A 16113-nucleotide genomic window follows, 5' to 3' on the forward strand; every position below is an offset into this window, starting at 1 on the left:
TATTTAAAAGAGTTGTTTATTCCTTTGGTCAGCTATATCTATTTTCTGAACTAATCAAAAGTATTTTTTGTTGTAACTTTTTGCTTCACTACTTCGTTAATTGTAGAACTGATAATTACCAAATCATTTCTTTTTATGACTAGAATCATCATTTAAAGGTAAAAAATTGAGCTTTAGAGATCTAAAAAACTAACAAATCCCAATTAATTCACGTGTACGTATTTTTATGTATATATATATATATTTTGAGATTTAGTCAATAAAAACAACTAAATTTTGACTACGTTTCAATATTTTATTATTCTTATACACATGTCAATAATTATCTTAGTTGTATCCCAAAACTTGTGCGAGCCGGCATTGATGGAAAGCTATTAGTAATTCAATATATTACACATTAGTTATCAAACAATCAAACCAATAAAACAGCATGGATATGAGAACAATAAAATTTCGAAATTCCACCAGAATATAGCAGTTTATCACTAAATAAACCTCAAAATTCTCAAAAATATAATTATTGATTCTATTTAATGAACATAATTTATGAAAAAATTTTAATGAGTCTTTTTTGAATTATTTAATTAAAATTTCTATATCTAAATCCTTCATTTCACATGAGTCAGGTACTAAAAAAGTAACAAACATTTTTGTCCATCAAGCGAACTTGAAGCTTGAATAATATCATCAGGAGAATATGGTTATAGGAGTAAGGTTGGTGAATAACACAAATAATTTAAAACTTATGAATACATAAATAGTGTTAACAGACGGAAATAGTTCAAATGTTATAAGAAGATAAAAGGCTATATGAGAAGAGTAACGAAAAATAATCTCCTCTAATTTAATTTTAACATTACTCTTCTTATACCACCTTTATCTTCTTATAACACTAGAGCTATTCATGCTTGGCAACACTAATTAATTATGTACGCATTATGTTAGTTAATTTCTAATCATTATATTTATTCTTTTATTCATTCGTCGTTTTTTGTTTTTAGAAATTCTGGCCGAAACGTTGGCATTAATTAATAAATTTTAACTTTTTTGTGTTCTTCTCTGACCGCATTCTCAATGTCTCCTCATGTATATAAGCCACGGTCAACTTTCTTCTCATAATTGTGAATCAAATCAGTGGGAAACGAGAAAAGTTTTAAGAGAATAATTTCATTTCAATTACAAAAGTACTTGATAAAATAAACCAAAGTGGAAAAAAAACACTATTCACTTACGCTCTTGTAAATTCAATAAGTACATAAGACTTGTGCATAATTTTTCTAAATCCAGCAAATAATTTAAATTTTACTTTTATTAATAAGAATCATCCCTTGATATATCACCAACTGATAATTAATCACTAAAGTTAAATTTCCTAATTGTTGTAAATTAGTTTGGATAAGCTAATTACTGACACTATTAGACACATTATGGAGGGGAGAGATCTGTTGAGTGGAGAGGAATAGTTTGTGTCACGTAGTTTGGAAGTGATGGACAAGTTGTCTGCCCCCAACGTTTGTCTACTTACTCTCCCAGCCTCCACCAAACCCTCCGAACTAGCTTTGTACTAGCCATCACTAACCACTCTAATCACTACTTGCCTGTCCGTTCAACAAATTAATTTGGTAACCTGCCTATCAAGGTTTCGAATTCCTAGAACATCAATTTATACTTATAAGGGATCCTTATTCATGGTGTTACTCTAGTAGCGTGATGCATTAGTTAGATCTCCGACATTTAAAAGAAAAATCTATAGGCAGCATAAATAAATAGAAATATACTACTCTTCTTATCTTTCTTTAAATTTACTTTCCTCCTTAATTATCTGGTTGTGCTTTGATAATTTTGAAAATGTAAATCACTTATTTTACTTGTCATTTTCATAGTGGTGCTAAGTACATTACTAACTTTGACACATATTTTAAGAACATTACAACTCTTAACAGAGAAAACCTTTAATTGTATTTTTCGTAAAACAATTTCAATTAAGTAATGTGTGTAACCGATCTAGCCCGAACCAGATATCACTCCTTCCATTATAAACTCCCTAACCACTCAAACCCCATAGTTTCTAACCTTACATCCACTTCCATTCCTGACACTCCTCCGAGGCGCCTGAAAAGAAGATGGCCTCGTGACCTTATATTGTAAACTGTTTTTAGAGTTCTACTACTGGGTAGTTTCTCTCCACCCTGTATCATATCATTATGTCATTATGGGTAGTTTCTCTACACGCCCATAACACTCCAATTTAACTTAGATCAGATTTACTAAATGTATTATAATGTACAGTTGTAAATAGCAATAAATAAATATTTAAAAAAAAATTAAGTAATGAGTATTTTAATTGGGTCATATTTTAAAAATCTTTCTGCCATTGGGCTGTCTACGTCAATGTTACTTATTGAAAAAACGTTGCGATTTGACGTCAATTGATATTTTCCTCTTCATCAGTTAATTATCTTAATCAGATTTATTTATACAACTTTTCCGATTAAGTTACTACAATCAATATGTTTTATATTTAAGTCCTCAACATTCCTAAATACGGTTCAAACCATATTATTCTCAATGATCTTAATAATGGAGAATATGGTTGAAACAGATAGCTATCCTTTTATAATAAACCCTGTGCCCACACAAAGCAGCAACCCCGTAATCCCGCCCTCCAAACCAATCTCGATAATCCCCCCTCCCCAAAGCTCTTGAAAATAAAATGGTCCCGTGACCTTACATAGAACAATATTTAGATTGCACTGTGAAGGTGGTCGGAAGATCTTCTATGTGTCAAGCTGACTTAAATATTGTATATTTTATTGTAACAGCTGTTAGTTTCATTGTGAATTGCAAACAAAATACTTTAATATTCTTGGACTAGGTCCCATTAGAAAAATTACAAAAGTAATTTTAATTTTACAATAACATATATTGGCTAAAAAACAGTGTGGCCACACTTAATTATAACTTATATTAAAATTGTACGTAAATAATTTTAAATATTGAGAAGAAAAAATAAATAAATTTAAAAAAAGTAACTGACTAAATACATAAAAACAAAACAAAAAGGTAGTTACAAAATATATGTACTATTATAATATTAGATTAGATTGGTGAAGTAAAATTTAGTTAAATAGAAGGGTTTTAAATGAGGGAAGGGTTGGTTCATGACGTATTCTAGAGGGAATGGACCATATATATGCAGCTTGGATAAAAAATGATTTATGAAACGCAGCTGTTCGGTGAAAATGGTTCCAGATAGCTGAAATGAAAAGAATCACTTGCTTTCTCCGTGTTGAAAATTTTTTTATAAGCCTAACAATCTAACGGTTTTGACGGTTAACAAGCCCAGAGCATACAGAGTAAATGAAAATCAACGAAAGGATTTACAGAATATAAAATTCGGTTATATGCTGACATAAAGATATTTTTTTTTAAGCGTTCCACTCATGAAACAATGTTATAATGATTTTATTATGAATCATAATGTAATGATGATATCAATCATGAATTGATGAAATCAATTCTTATCGAATTTAAAATAATGCTGAAGAAAAACTTGAGTTTGATACGACAGACAAAATGAAATAAGTAATATTAAATAATGCACAGCTCATTAATTTAACATCAATTAATAAAATGGGATTTATAATTTTTTACACACGTATTTGCGAACTAGACAACGCAAACGACGATTAAGCGCAACAGTGCTCCTCAGCACACAGTGGTATGATATTTATGTTTATTATTTATACATATTCCTATTTTTGTATTATGTATTGGTTTTGTTTGGGATAATAAAACTAATAGAAAGGTGAGAAAAAAATAAACACGTACTTGCCGTTGTCTTTGTCATCTGTAACGGAACCAATCAACTAACATTTCATATTGCCTATCAGTAAAAATATGCACTGAGGTATATATAAGGTATAAGATCTACCTAAAGTACCCCGCTCATTTTTATGTATTATATAGGCAAAGATCGAAGACAGGTCGGGAAACTTTTTTCTCTTTTTTTTTTTCATTTCCAGAACCACAAATAATATTTTTACATTTTTTGATCCCATCAACCTTCAAATATATAATGTTATTTAGCTAACGACAGACTTTTCATAACTAAGTTTAAATCTTAGGGAGGTGTACATTGAAAATACAGAGGTCGTGCTTGGAATATTCTCGTGAGTGCATTGAATAGAGCCTGGATTGGAGCTGGTGCTTCTTGCAAACAGATCAGGACCCAGCTTCGCCTTTTTTCCACTTCTTGATAAAGGCCAGTCTATGATTTTATGTTTTTGCTTTGTAAAATCATTATCAGCTATTGATCTTAAAGCTAATTAGTCTTAAAAAAAAGGCTTGCCTGTGTTATGTCCTTTGAATAATGTTTATGGATGTTTTCTCTCTATTGAAATTTTTTATTCAAAGAACATAACTGGAGTGTCTTTGCTATATTCTACATTGTACTTTTTTTTTTTTTTATCATTTATGGATTTCAAAAACATAACACAAAACCTATAAAAAAAACAACAAAAAAATTAAATTAAAAAAAAATAAAACATATAAACATACTATCTCCGCCATCCTTCGGACTAACAGAAGCTGCAGGAAATATCAAAATATTACCGAATAGAAAAGCTACTGTATGTTACATAATTCTGAAGTTTTTAAGTGTTAATGAATAATCAGAAAGTCATATGAATGTCACAAGAAATAATTTTTGAAGAATTATCAGTAATTATTTCAAAAATACAATAACGAATTAAACACACCCTTGGAACGTAACAGTTTAATAAGATCAATTTTAAATAAAATCATGAAATATAATAGAGGAGAACGTTTTAATATGGAACCCCATATTTTCTCTCCCATTCGGTTTAAATATAAATTTATGGTTAGAGTGGATTATTGAACTAACCGTGGAAGTATATAGAAGGTATTTTTTAAGGTACAAAGATTCATGATTCATTATTAATTTAAAAAATTCAAAGTCGGGTTGTAGACTTTGAGTAAGGTTAATATGAACCCTACCGATGCAAAGAAGGGAAAAAAAATGTCACTCTACAGAAAAAATAAAGGAACTAGGAATAAATGGCGTAGATAACCAATTACCAAGTGGCAGTTTTATGCCATTAGACAAGAAAGAACAAACGAAGATAATAATAACGATGATAGTTTCCTAGTTCATGACAGTCACACAATACTACAAAATAAATCTCTAAACTTCACAGTTCATAGCAAATTAATGGTACTAACCTAAAAAAAAATCGTTGAAAAACAAAAATCAAAAGTATTATAACCTAAGAGGTGCAAGTAGATAACCATATTTTTTGGAATACAATTATCCAACAGAATAAGTGGTTTGTACTTCCTTGATTATATTTATGCTCATAGTTTTAAAGGAGAGTTGCTGTTTATTTTTAATTTTGCTTTTTAAATCATTCAAAATTATGGTATTATCCCAAGAAACAATGCGAACATGACCAATAATTTGAGTGGTCATATAATTTTCTGATTACCACAGAAAATGATCCAAGCTCCATAAAAATTTTAATAAATCAATAAAATATATTGCCATAATAATTAATTACAATGTTATACGTTTGTTATGTAAGCTGTTAATTCCGTCATAAAATCACACTTTTACTTTTTTCTCTGTTGTTTTTAGGAAGTCATTTATTTGATTATTAGTCAATATTTTTTTCATTCATAATATTAAAATTATCTTTACAATCTGATTTGATATAATTTACTATATGAGCCTTAGTACAAATATACAGTGCAATCTATACAAAAAAAATCATCTCATTATTTGAATTGTTTTCTTTTCTTCTCCTGATAAAATGAGAGAAGAAAACAGAGGAGGAAAAATCTATATAAGAGGAAAGGGATTAAAAGAGATAGTGTGATGAGTCAAAAATAAGTTTTTGACACAGCTGATTTAGGTTTATTTATAGTTAAGTAAAACATTTATCCTCCATTCTACAAGAAAAAGAACAGTAGTACTAGAACTACTATATGTGGAGGGTCCATACACATATGTTTCGTCAAATAATTTTTTTTTGTTTAAATACAAAAAATAAATGTAATTTAATGTTTATTTGTAACCTTGGCATTCATATAATTAAGAATCAGATTAGGAATAGTGTCAGATTATGAAAGGCAAGTTTCAGCATGGCTAATTCGTAAGTTTCATCGCATATAGCAGGAAAGCAGAATATTTAGACTGAAATATCGAGAGGTCCCAAAATAAAAGCAGGTTCAACTATCAATCAAAGGCGAAAATCCTGCCTGTGAAAGAGTAAGATACCAGGGAATTCACCTAGATCGCCGCCTTACCTGGAATCACCATATCAACATCAAACTAACTTATACCTATTGCTATATTCTATCGTAAATAGAAATTACAAATTAAAACCGGAAACAACTGTTCTTATATTCAAAACAATTCTCAGGCCACTGCTGATATACAGCGGAGAAGTCTGGGGATCGGGACCCTTTATTAAAAGGAAAAAATTACAATCTTTTCAAAATAAAGTCCTAAAAATCGCAGTGGATGCTCCTTGGTTCATAAGAAATACCTAATGACATTGGGATTACAAATGGAGTCGATAGAGGATTACATCAAAAAACGGTTCATTAAGTTCCACAAAACGGAACTTCCGAGGAAGAAAACCCCAACCTCAACCCGAAAACTGAAGCCCAAGCTGCTACACGACATTCTGCTATATTTATTAATTCTATTATTCACGCTACTTCTGTTATATTTATTATTAATATATTTTTTCTCTCGTCTTTTTTTTAAATTAACTTGTTTTTTCTTTTTACTATTAGAGGACAATTTTTTGTTTTTTTAGGTCTACGAATGTCGACATTTTTTGTTATTAATTTAAATTTTTTCTTTTTTTAAGAATCATTAATTTCATCTTATTTTCTTTAAATAATAACATTGTGTATATTTAGGGGTGTATTTTGTACGAGACTATACCTCCCATAATCAATTGTTTAAATAATAAATCCGTTACTTAGGACTAAATCTGGACAAACGACTGACATGGAATCCTCATACAAGACTGAAAAGACAGGAAACTGCTCGTCGATTCCGATTATCACAATATTTACAATACAAACGGTGCAAACTTCCAATCCATTACAAAAGACTGATCTACATGACTGTTATAAGGCCCATCTGGACATACGGAGTTGAGCTATGGGGCTCCACTAAACCATCTAACTCCTCTCGAATCCAATCCTTACAGTCCGAAATCCTACGTAAAATCCTTAATGCTCCTTACTTTGTCACAAATCAAATCATCCATCAGGACCTCAATGTCCCATATGTTGCCGATTTGTCCAGAACCAGATACCAATCCTTCCATAATAAACATCCGAATCACCCAACCAACTCGTTTCTAACCTGGCTTCTCCTTCACTACCTAATAATCCTCCTAGGCGTCTGAAAAGAAGATGGCCTCGAGATTTACTCCTTTAGAAATGTTTTTGGAGTTCTATCAATGGGTAGATTCTCCACATGTTTGTATCATGTCAGAATATCACTTACATCAAATTTACTTGATGTGTATATATGTATACAGTTGTAAATAACAATAAATAAATTATTAAAAAAATAAATAAAGTGTAATGGATATATTAACCGTGTAATATCATTAATAGTCATCCCTATCATGAAAAAAATAGTATTAGTATTATTACTACACTAGTTTCTACACTTGTACTATGAACTAATACTATTGGCTTTCATTATAAAACAGAGCCTAGGCTCATCTGGTATTAAATAAATAAATAAAAAAATGTTTAACATTATCGGCTTCTATTTTGCAATGAATATTAATAATGAATGACGAAATTATCATTATAACTTATTGAAGAATAAACCCACGAGGTGGTTAAATAAAGGAATAAAACATTTGTGGTGAATCCACTGGGGGAAGGAACATGGACGACAGGAGCTTATTGATGGTTTAACGGGGCAATCTGTTCCGCTCCTCAATTAGATCAGCCTTTTAATCATCCACCACCAATCTATGAACCATATACCCGCTTCCTCATCCACGTCACTGGATATTGCTCTGCACCCGGCTGCAATTCCCAATAGCAAGCACAGTTCAACGGGTTCTCAATCTCTTGGATAAAGAACTATTCTCTAAGATGAATCAATTAAAAACCATTTTAACATTTATTTGGAGGAACGTGCTGCAAAATATGTTCTTACGATCACAATACGAAACCGTACAGTAATTAATAACAGAATACTAATGTGGATAAATTTTACAAACTTGCTTAAAAAAAAAAATACTAATGAGAAAGTACTAAGCGTGCCTACTTCTAGACGTGCTTTCGCTATTAATAGTCATCAATGTATCAGCTGTGAAAATAGTATGTTATAGAGCTGTTGGATTGGTTTTAAAAAGTTTATTTGGACATATGGAGTTGAGCTTTGGGGCTCCTCTAAACCTTAGAATTCCTCTCGTATTCAATTCTTAAAATCCAAAATCCTTCGTAAAATCCTCAATGCTCCTTACTTTGTCACAAATAAAATCATACATAAAGACCTTAATGTTCCCTATGTAACCGATCTAGCCCGAACCAGATATCACTCCTTCCATTATAAACTCTCTAACCACTCAAACCCCCTAGTTTCTAACCTTGCATCCTCTTCCATTCCTGACAATCCTCCAAGGGGCCTGAAAAGAAGATGGCCACGAGACCAGCTAATGTAAAATTAGAGTGCTACCAATGGGTAGTTTCTCTACACGCCTGTAAACCTCCAATTTAACTTAGATCAGATTTACTAAATGTATTATAACGTACAGTTGTAAATAGCATTAAATAAACATTTAAAAAAAAATATTAATTTTTTGAAATTTACAACTGTATTAAAACAAAATACAATAATTAAATGTGACAAATGTTTAAAAATACATTTAAAATGGCGGAACTCCAATCATTGCTTCAATTTAGAATATTGGAGGATTATCAGGGATTGTTAAAGTTACGAGATTAAGAGCTAATGGATTTTGGTGGGTAAGGATTTTAGAATGAAAGGAGGTATATCTATTTCCGGCCAAATATATATAACGGACGAATTTGATGATTTGGTAGATCCACAAATCTCCTTTTCATGTGTCCAAATAGGAGTCCAAATCTGATTATTATAGTGTATAAGAGTTTTTGTAGTAAATCGGAAGAGCGTTAGTCAAGTAGATGTTGTTCATAGTAACGGGAATCTAGGAGCAGTTTCTTGTCTTTCCAATCTAGTGTGAGGGATCCTAGTAAGTCTCTTGTCAACATGAAGTCCTAAGTAGCGAATCTCTTCAACATGATTTAGTGAGATAATCAGTTGAACATTTTTACTATAAATTAAAAATTGAGTATTCCATTATAAAGTAAGAATAAAAAAACAAATTTAATTTTTTCTATATGTATAATTATGAACAGTTATAAATTCCAATAAACATAATAAAAAAAATTGTTTTTCTATTTTTAAAAATTCATCCGTATATGTCTTCAATTGCGAATTTCTTGTGATCGTTATATCATTCGTTTTATAATAAAACAGTTCTCTTTATTTTCATGAATATCCAAATTTCAATTAATAATTCGATCTAATCTACATTCATTTAGTTTTTCTTCAAAAAAAAGAAAGTAATAAACGCCTTGGTATAAACATTATCAATGTTAGTTAATCATAAAAAAAAAACTATCACCATACATTATTTGAAGAATATGGTCTCCAACCCCTGTGGATCCCATTGCTATAGTAATCATTCCTTCTTAAGCTTTTTCAATTTACTAGTTCGATTGTAAAATTACTATCGAAAATTTAGAATTAGATTTTCGAAAATTTGATGAACCATCACTATATTGATGAAATACATATTTAGTCCTTCAAAATATGTATTATATAAATTCATACATATAATCAATACTTTTAAACAAAAACGAATTAGTAAGTTTTGTCACCGTGGCAGCGAAAACAGGACAGAAAGAAAATGTTAACATCCCAGATTGGTTGGATGAGAAAGTTATATTGCTTATAAAATTTGTTCATGCATTTGGATAATGAGGTGGAAAAAAACTTCGTTTACTATATAATTTATCATTTTTCAGCGTGATTTCCTCATTTTCAGGTATAATTTCTTGTTTTAATATTATCTATTTCATTACAGAATGATCATACTTTTTAGTAATTAATATAACATTATAAAGGGGGACGACGATAGTAGCGTGGTAGCACGCCTGTCTACCAATCCAAAGGTTGTGAGTTCGAGCCCCGGCCCTATCCGGATTTTCCAAGCATATAATTACATAATATTCACTCACAGCCTGTCGTGTCAGGGAAGAACAATATCTTTTTAAAACTTGATAAAAAAAAAAATCTGAAATGAAAGGGATGATAATGACCATAAGGAATTAAAGTTGTTAAATTAAATAAAGAGTACTAAATAATATTATAAACCAAGTTTTTGGTGATCTCATCATTTATATGTATAAAAAATAAATAACTTCATAAAAAATAATAAGTATAAAATTTGTTGTTATGCTAATAAGGGTTTCCCTTGTGTAAAGAAATACGCCAATCGACCTGACTGGCCTAGAAACCCATATTATAAAATTTAGGCAAAAATATTTGTCGAGATCTATATTGCTTATATACAGGAAGAAATTACTCGTATATGTAGGAAGAAGTAAACCTATTCTATGCTAAAACTGGTGATATTGCACAATAAATTTTAAAGAATTTTGCTAAAACTCAGTTATTATTAACGAATATAAAATGGTTACTGTATATGTACTAGGTATATAATACATTCTTGGTTTTTTTAAAAAAGGAGTTAATTTGAATTTAGCACAACTGAAGCTAGCCTGAGCGAAGATCCACTACTTCCATCTTATCTATGCTAGTCCCATTACCAAGTTCTTAATCTCCGGGTCTATCCTCCGAGTTGTGGAGATTCAGCAACCGATAGCCCGAAATAGGGTGGGACTATTTTAGCAGGAATGAGTCGGAAGCGGAGAGATATCAAATCGGGCCAAAGGCGGAAGAAGGTCCTAAGAGGAAAATAAAAAAAACGCAAGGAGGGAAAAGATAAAATGTCAATTAAATCTTTCCGCAAGGAGGGAAAGTTCCGGTGACAAACGACTAGGATCGGAGGGAAGTTGAGGTAGGTTCCCTTTCATGTAGGGAACTGCATCCGGGATTGGCACAATCTCAACAGCAGAGTTTTTCAATTCCCCCTCTCCCGAACCCTTCATGTCGTTTCTTCTTTCTTCAATCTCTTTACTATTTTAATATTGGCATAATTCTTTAGTAATTCTGATTACTGATAAGATTGCCAATAACTTTATTAGCTAATAACCAGATTTATTTATAAATATTTTTCGTGTCGATATGTAGATAGATCGTAGATTTGATGATATTCTTACTTTCATTAACTAACTTGTTGGAACATACACTAAGAGAAAATATTCCGATCTTGTAAAATTTCGAATTGGAGTTTTCGTATGAATTACAGGTTATTTGGTCTCCTTAGTCCAGATTCATACCGTTTTTCAATTTCAGGCGCTTTTTAAATATTGCTCGATTAAACTATCTTAAAGTTTCCCCTTTCCGTTTTAAACTATTTCAAAAGTGATATAGGACCGTCGCTACCCGGGGGTTTTAGCAGGACGGGTCCGGCGGGGAAGTATTGCCGTTTTTCTTTTATGATCTCCTTTTGTGATAAAAAATATTAGTATAGATTTTTTTTCCGTACCCCCTGACGAAAAAAAAAATCTATACTGATATTTTTCATTATTTAATTTAATAAAAATATTGTTTATTCAAATTGTAAACTATAAAAAATAAAGGACAAATTTAATGTTTTATTCATAGTACCTATTACTTATTTTATTGAAATAATGATATGCTTCTAATACGATAATGATAAGTCTCCCAAAATGGTGTGAGTGTGTGCTAACAGACAATCAGAACTTAAATTACATATTTAAGATGGACATAGCCTTAAGATGTTTTTATAACCTTTGCGATGAAATTGACAGGCCAATAGTGCCACACGTATAGAATCGATTTATCAGGATAATTTTCGATTTTATTAAAAACAGCTTTATCGATTCTGATCGAGCTTGGAATATTCTTTTATAATCAAGTGGAGTTTGACAACATCTAGATCTTATTATCAGTGAAATATTACAAAAGAGCTTAAATGCCGAATTTTCCAAGAAATATCTTCTTCCTTCAAAGAAATTCCAGAATAGCCTTAATTTTGTTTTCATGTAATAACCAACCACCTTCCACTGTCAGTACTAATATGAAATATGAACTATGAAAGAATCTGATAATTGAAAATGGTTTTCACGCAACTGCCAAAAAGAGATTGGAAAATCGAAAATAGCCGAAAGGGTTTAATGATCTCCCCAGGTTTAATAATCTCATTCCATAGTACTATAGCGTTGTTATAATTTGTTAAACTGTTGTACAATGGTCATATTTTAGTTTCATTAACCTGTATGAAATATATAGTTAGGGGATTGTTATCCTGAATAATAAAGAAATAGCTGCTTTGAAATGAACAAGGATCAATTTTATTTGTTTGTAAGTTTTGTGATGGATTCACCAGGTTTGCGAGCTTAATTTCTAAATTATAAACAATAGTACGTATGGGTAAATGTCTTCGGTGTAAGGACAAAACGGAGTACATGCTAATCTTAGTAACCATAAAAATGGTTTTGTTGCATTTTTAAATAGCTCTTCGCTAAGCCAAGAAGATCAGACTGAATGTGTGTTGTAAACAATTCAAAATTAGTTTATATATATATATATATATAAAAAAACCAACTATAGTTCCAACATATATCTCTGTGTTATTTTAGCATAAGTCACATTGGTATTAGTACGATGAGACAGCACTAATTGTATTTCTTGTGAAGTCTTCTTCAGTAACACATTAATAAATAATGTAACGCATTTTATTCTATTTTTATAGACAAGAGGTTTTCTCTCCAAAACATTTAAAAAGACCATAATAAAATTTTACTCACTGTGTAACATAGAACAAGGTTCATCTATGAAGACCTGAAGCTAGATAAAGCTGCTTCATTGAGTGACTAATCATTGCTTATCCAGACAGAACGCCCAGCATTTTTCAACTAGAGTGGGATCTCTCTTAATTGATGAATAAATTCCCTGCTCTAATTATGAGTTCCTGCTGCTAGGAGAGATATAACACGAACTAGAGGGGGGGGGAGGGAGCTTAGCCATACGAGCCTCGCGGGGATTAAGTCATCTCATAAAGTTACATTAGCCACATCTCAAGGCCACAGTTGGAATTATAACCCCTCTCCCTGGCTAGCAATTTAATTCCGGGGGTGGTTAGAAAGGAATTTTAGAATAATCCACTCCCTGCGATGGATTCATGGTCCAATCTCTCTGTCTCTTTGCCTGCAAGTGCTAAAGTTTTTTTAAATTTTTTTTTGCTGATTAAAAAAAATTTAAAATGGAGCGATACATAATTAATTAATTATCACAGATTCGATTTTCACGATACCAGTTTCTCTGTAGTAATTGAAAACATGAGTAGTGATATTTTAGGAAAAATAAAGATTTCAGCCCCAACAAATTTTATCAATACAATGATTTTACATAAAGAAAATAATACATTCAAAAGGAAAATACTTGAATCCATTTACATATCTGAAAATATTAATTATACAGTGAATTTCAAAACAGATACAATAAATTTGAACCAACACTATGCAGAGATATTAAGTAAAATTGATTTATTAAAAATATGGGATAAATTAAATGTCGGTAATTATAATTAGCCTTGATGGAAATTTTACTAATGATATAAAGAGGAAAATTAAAAAAAAAAATTTGTTACAATATATAATTTTAATGCTTAAACTGAGTGGAGGAAGGTTACAAGCATTGTTGTGATAAAGTTTTAACAAATAGTGACTGTGATAAATGAATTTTAATTTTTGTTTATTATGTGAAAATTGACTAATTAGCTAATTAGACATAATGTAGGATATACTTATAAACAAAAATATGTTAACCTAATGTTTTAATGATTCATTGAAATTGTTGTTTTGACCTGGGCAGAATAGCCTGCATGAAGTTGAGTTTTTAAATCATTTTAGTTTCAACTTTGTATTAAAGTAAGATAAATTATAAATAATATTGTTAAGTATTTTGAAATGTTGAGGATCATACATGTAATAAAAGCTGTTTTGTGGTAGATTGTCTCTGAGGATGGCCGGATTGGCCGAAACGTCAGACTTTTAAGAAAAATAAAATGTGTTGAAACTAAAATGAATAAAAATTAAATTATTTATTTAAACAACATTAACCAGTCTTAAGAAAGTATCTAGGATTCTAAGTAAAGATTTTAGCTTTCAAGAATATCATTAATACTCTTTTGTACAAAGAGCCTTGTTCAATTTTTAAACCGTAATAGGATACTTTTCATAAGTTGAAAATGGATTTTTCTGTTATAAAATAGGGTTAAATAGCAATATTATTTATCTATTTTAGGGATTTCGAAATGGTAAGGAGGTTTGATAGGAACTAGTGAATTTTTTATGGTTATATTTCCGAAAAAAAAAATTCAATCCATTGAAATTTTTAATGATTTTTGCCAGAATTTGAACCGGGTTCTCTCGGACAAGAATCAAGGGGAAAAAACATTATTTAAATTAATAATTTTCCGTTCTCTTAGGAATTATTTTATTTATTTTATTAAATATATGAGTTTTATTAAAATTGTCTTGGCTTCTTGTCATTCATATTACGTTTATCACTAAGTAGAGCATATAACATGATTCTGGTACAACTTTTTTTCAAATGAAAGTATAAGAGATTTTTCCTCTTGATCTCACATTAGTATACCAGGCTATTAACATATTAACGCCAAAAACATTTTAAAAATTGAGCAGTAAAATGATATAAATTTCATTCATATTTTACCAACGTGAAGGAAAATGTTATTTTTCACAATGGAAAAATTAATATAAGCGAGAATAAAGCAATTAAAAGAAAACAAAGATAATATTACAACAAAATCTTTTAATTATTTATTATTTCACCAAAAAAAAAATTGTTTGATACTATAATAAATTAATTATACGATTCGTCAATCGATTATTACTTACCATAAAAAGCTCTTTTTTTTCTAAAAGAGCATTAAAACGCCGCGATTTGCATGTGATTAAACTTTGTTATCAAAGCTCCATTCTTCGATAGCGATGGAAGAATTTAAATTTAAAATTGGTATCGTTAAGTCACCAGACCGTTAATGATTACAAAACTGTATATAACAGCCATGCATACCTAAACTCTAAAGAAAAAAAAAACTTTAATAATTTCCATAGTTCGAACATTTTGAAAAATCCTAATTTATTGATACATACTTTCAGTGGAAAACCAAATTATATCATTTGTGTCTAATTTATTTTTTGCATGTAATTTTTAAAAAGAACAAAAACATTATTGCTGTTAGTCTCACAAATAAAAATAATAAATGTTAAAAGATATTTCGCATAATGAAGTCAAGGTACCCAATGCTTGTAAGATTCTACAAATAATTTTAAAAAATAGTTTTTACTACACAACACGTAAAGGAATTTTTGATTGTCCTAAAACACTTACAGAGCAACTAATTAATTTAATAAAGTAACGAATTAGGTATTTTTTCTTTTTTTTTTAACCTATAATTCCTAAGCTTTCTAGCGAAAAAATTAAAGTAAAAAAAATAAAGAGCTTAAAATTCTGTGTTTTTACAAACATTAAAAATTAGTTCTGTAGTAATATACCATAGTCTGTTGACAATAGCACTTTTATTTATTAATTTTTTTTATCAAAAACCTTATAGATTAGATATAGTGGTCGAAGAGGCAAAAATAGTTGTAAGTATACAAAAAAGTAAATAACGGCATTTGTTGACATAGAAAATAGTTTAAAGAAATAAGTTTAAATAAAAACTAACTAGTGTTGTAAGTATTACATTCAGTAGGTACGTAACATAGAGCAACGTTTTTTTTTCTTAAACTGTTCTTGTTGTAAAGCATTTAATTTAAAATTTTTTTTTTTTTTTTTTTAAT

The 16113-nt window shown here is 30.0% G+C and overlaps 1 protein-coding gene across 6 annotated transcripts in view; it reads right to left on the minus strand.

Moving 5' to 3' along the window:
* The window catches only part of Mp (Multiplexin), a 908252-nt gene that overhangs the window by 240301 nt on the left and 651838 nt on the right, over positions 1 to 16113 (minus strand). The window lies entirely within an intron of this gene.

The sequence above is a fragment of the Halyomorpha halys genome, unplaced genomic scaffold (assembly GCF_000696795.3).
Source record: "Halyomorpha halys isolate HHAL.00 unplaced genomic scaffold, Hhal_1.1 Scaffold226.1, whole genome shotgun sequence".
NCBI lineage: Eukaryota > Metazoa > Arthropoda > Insecta > Hemiptera > Pentatomidae > Halyomorpha > Halyomorpha halys.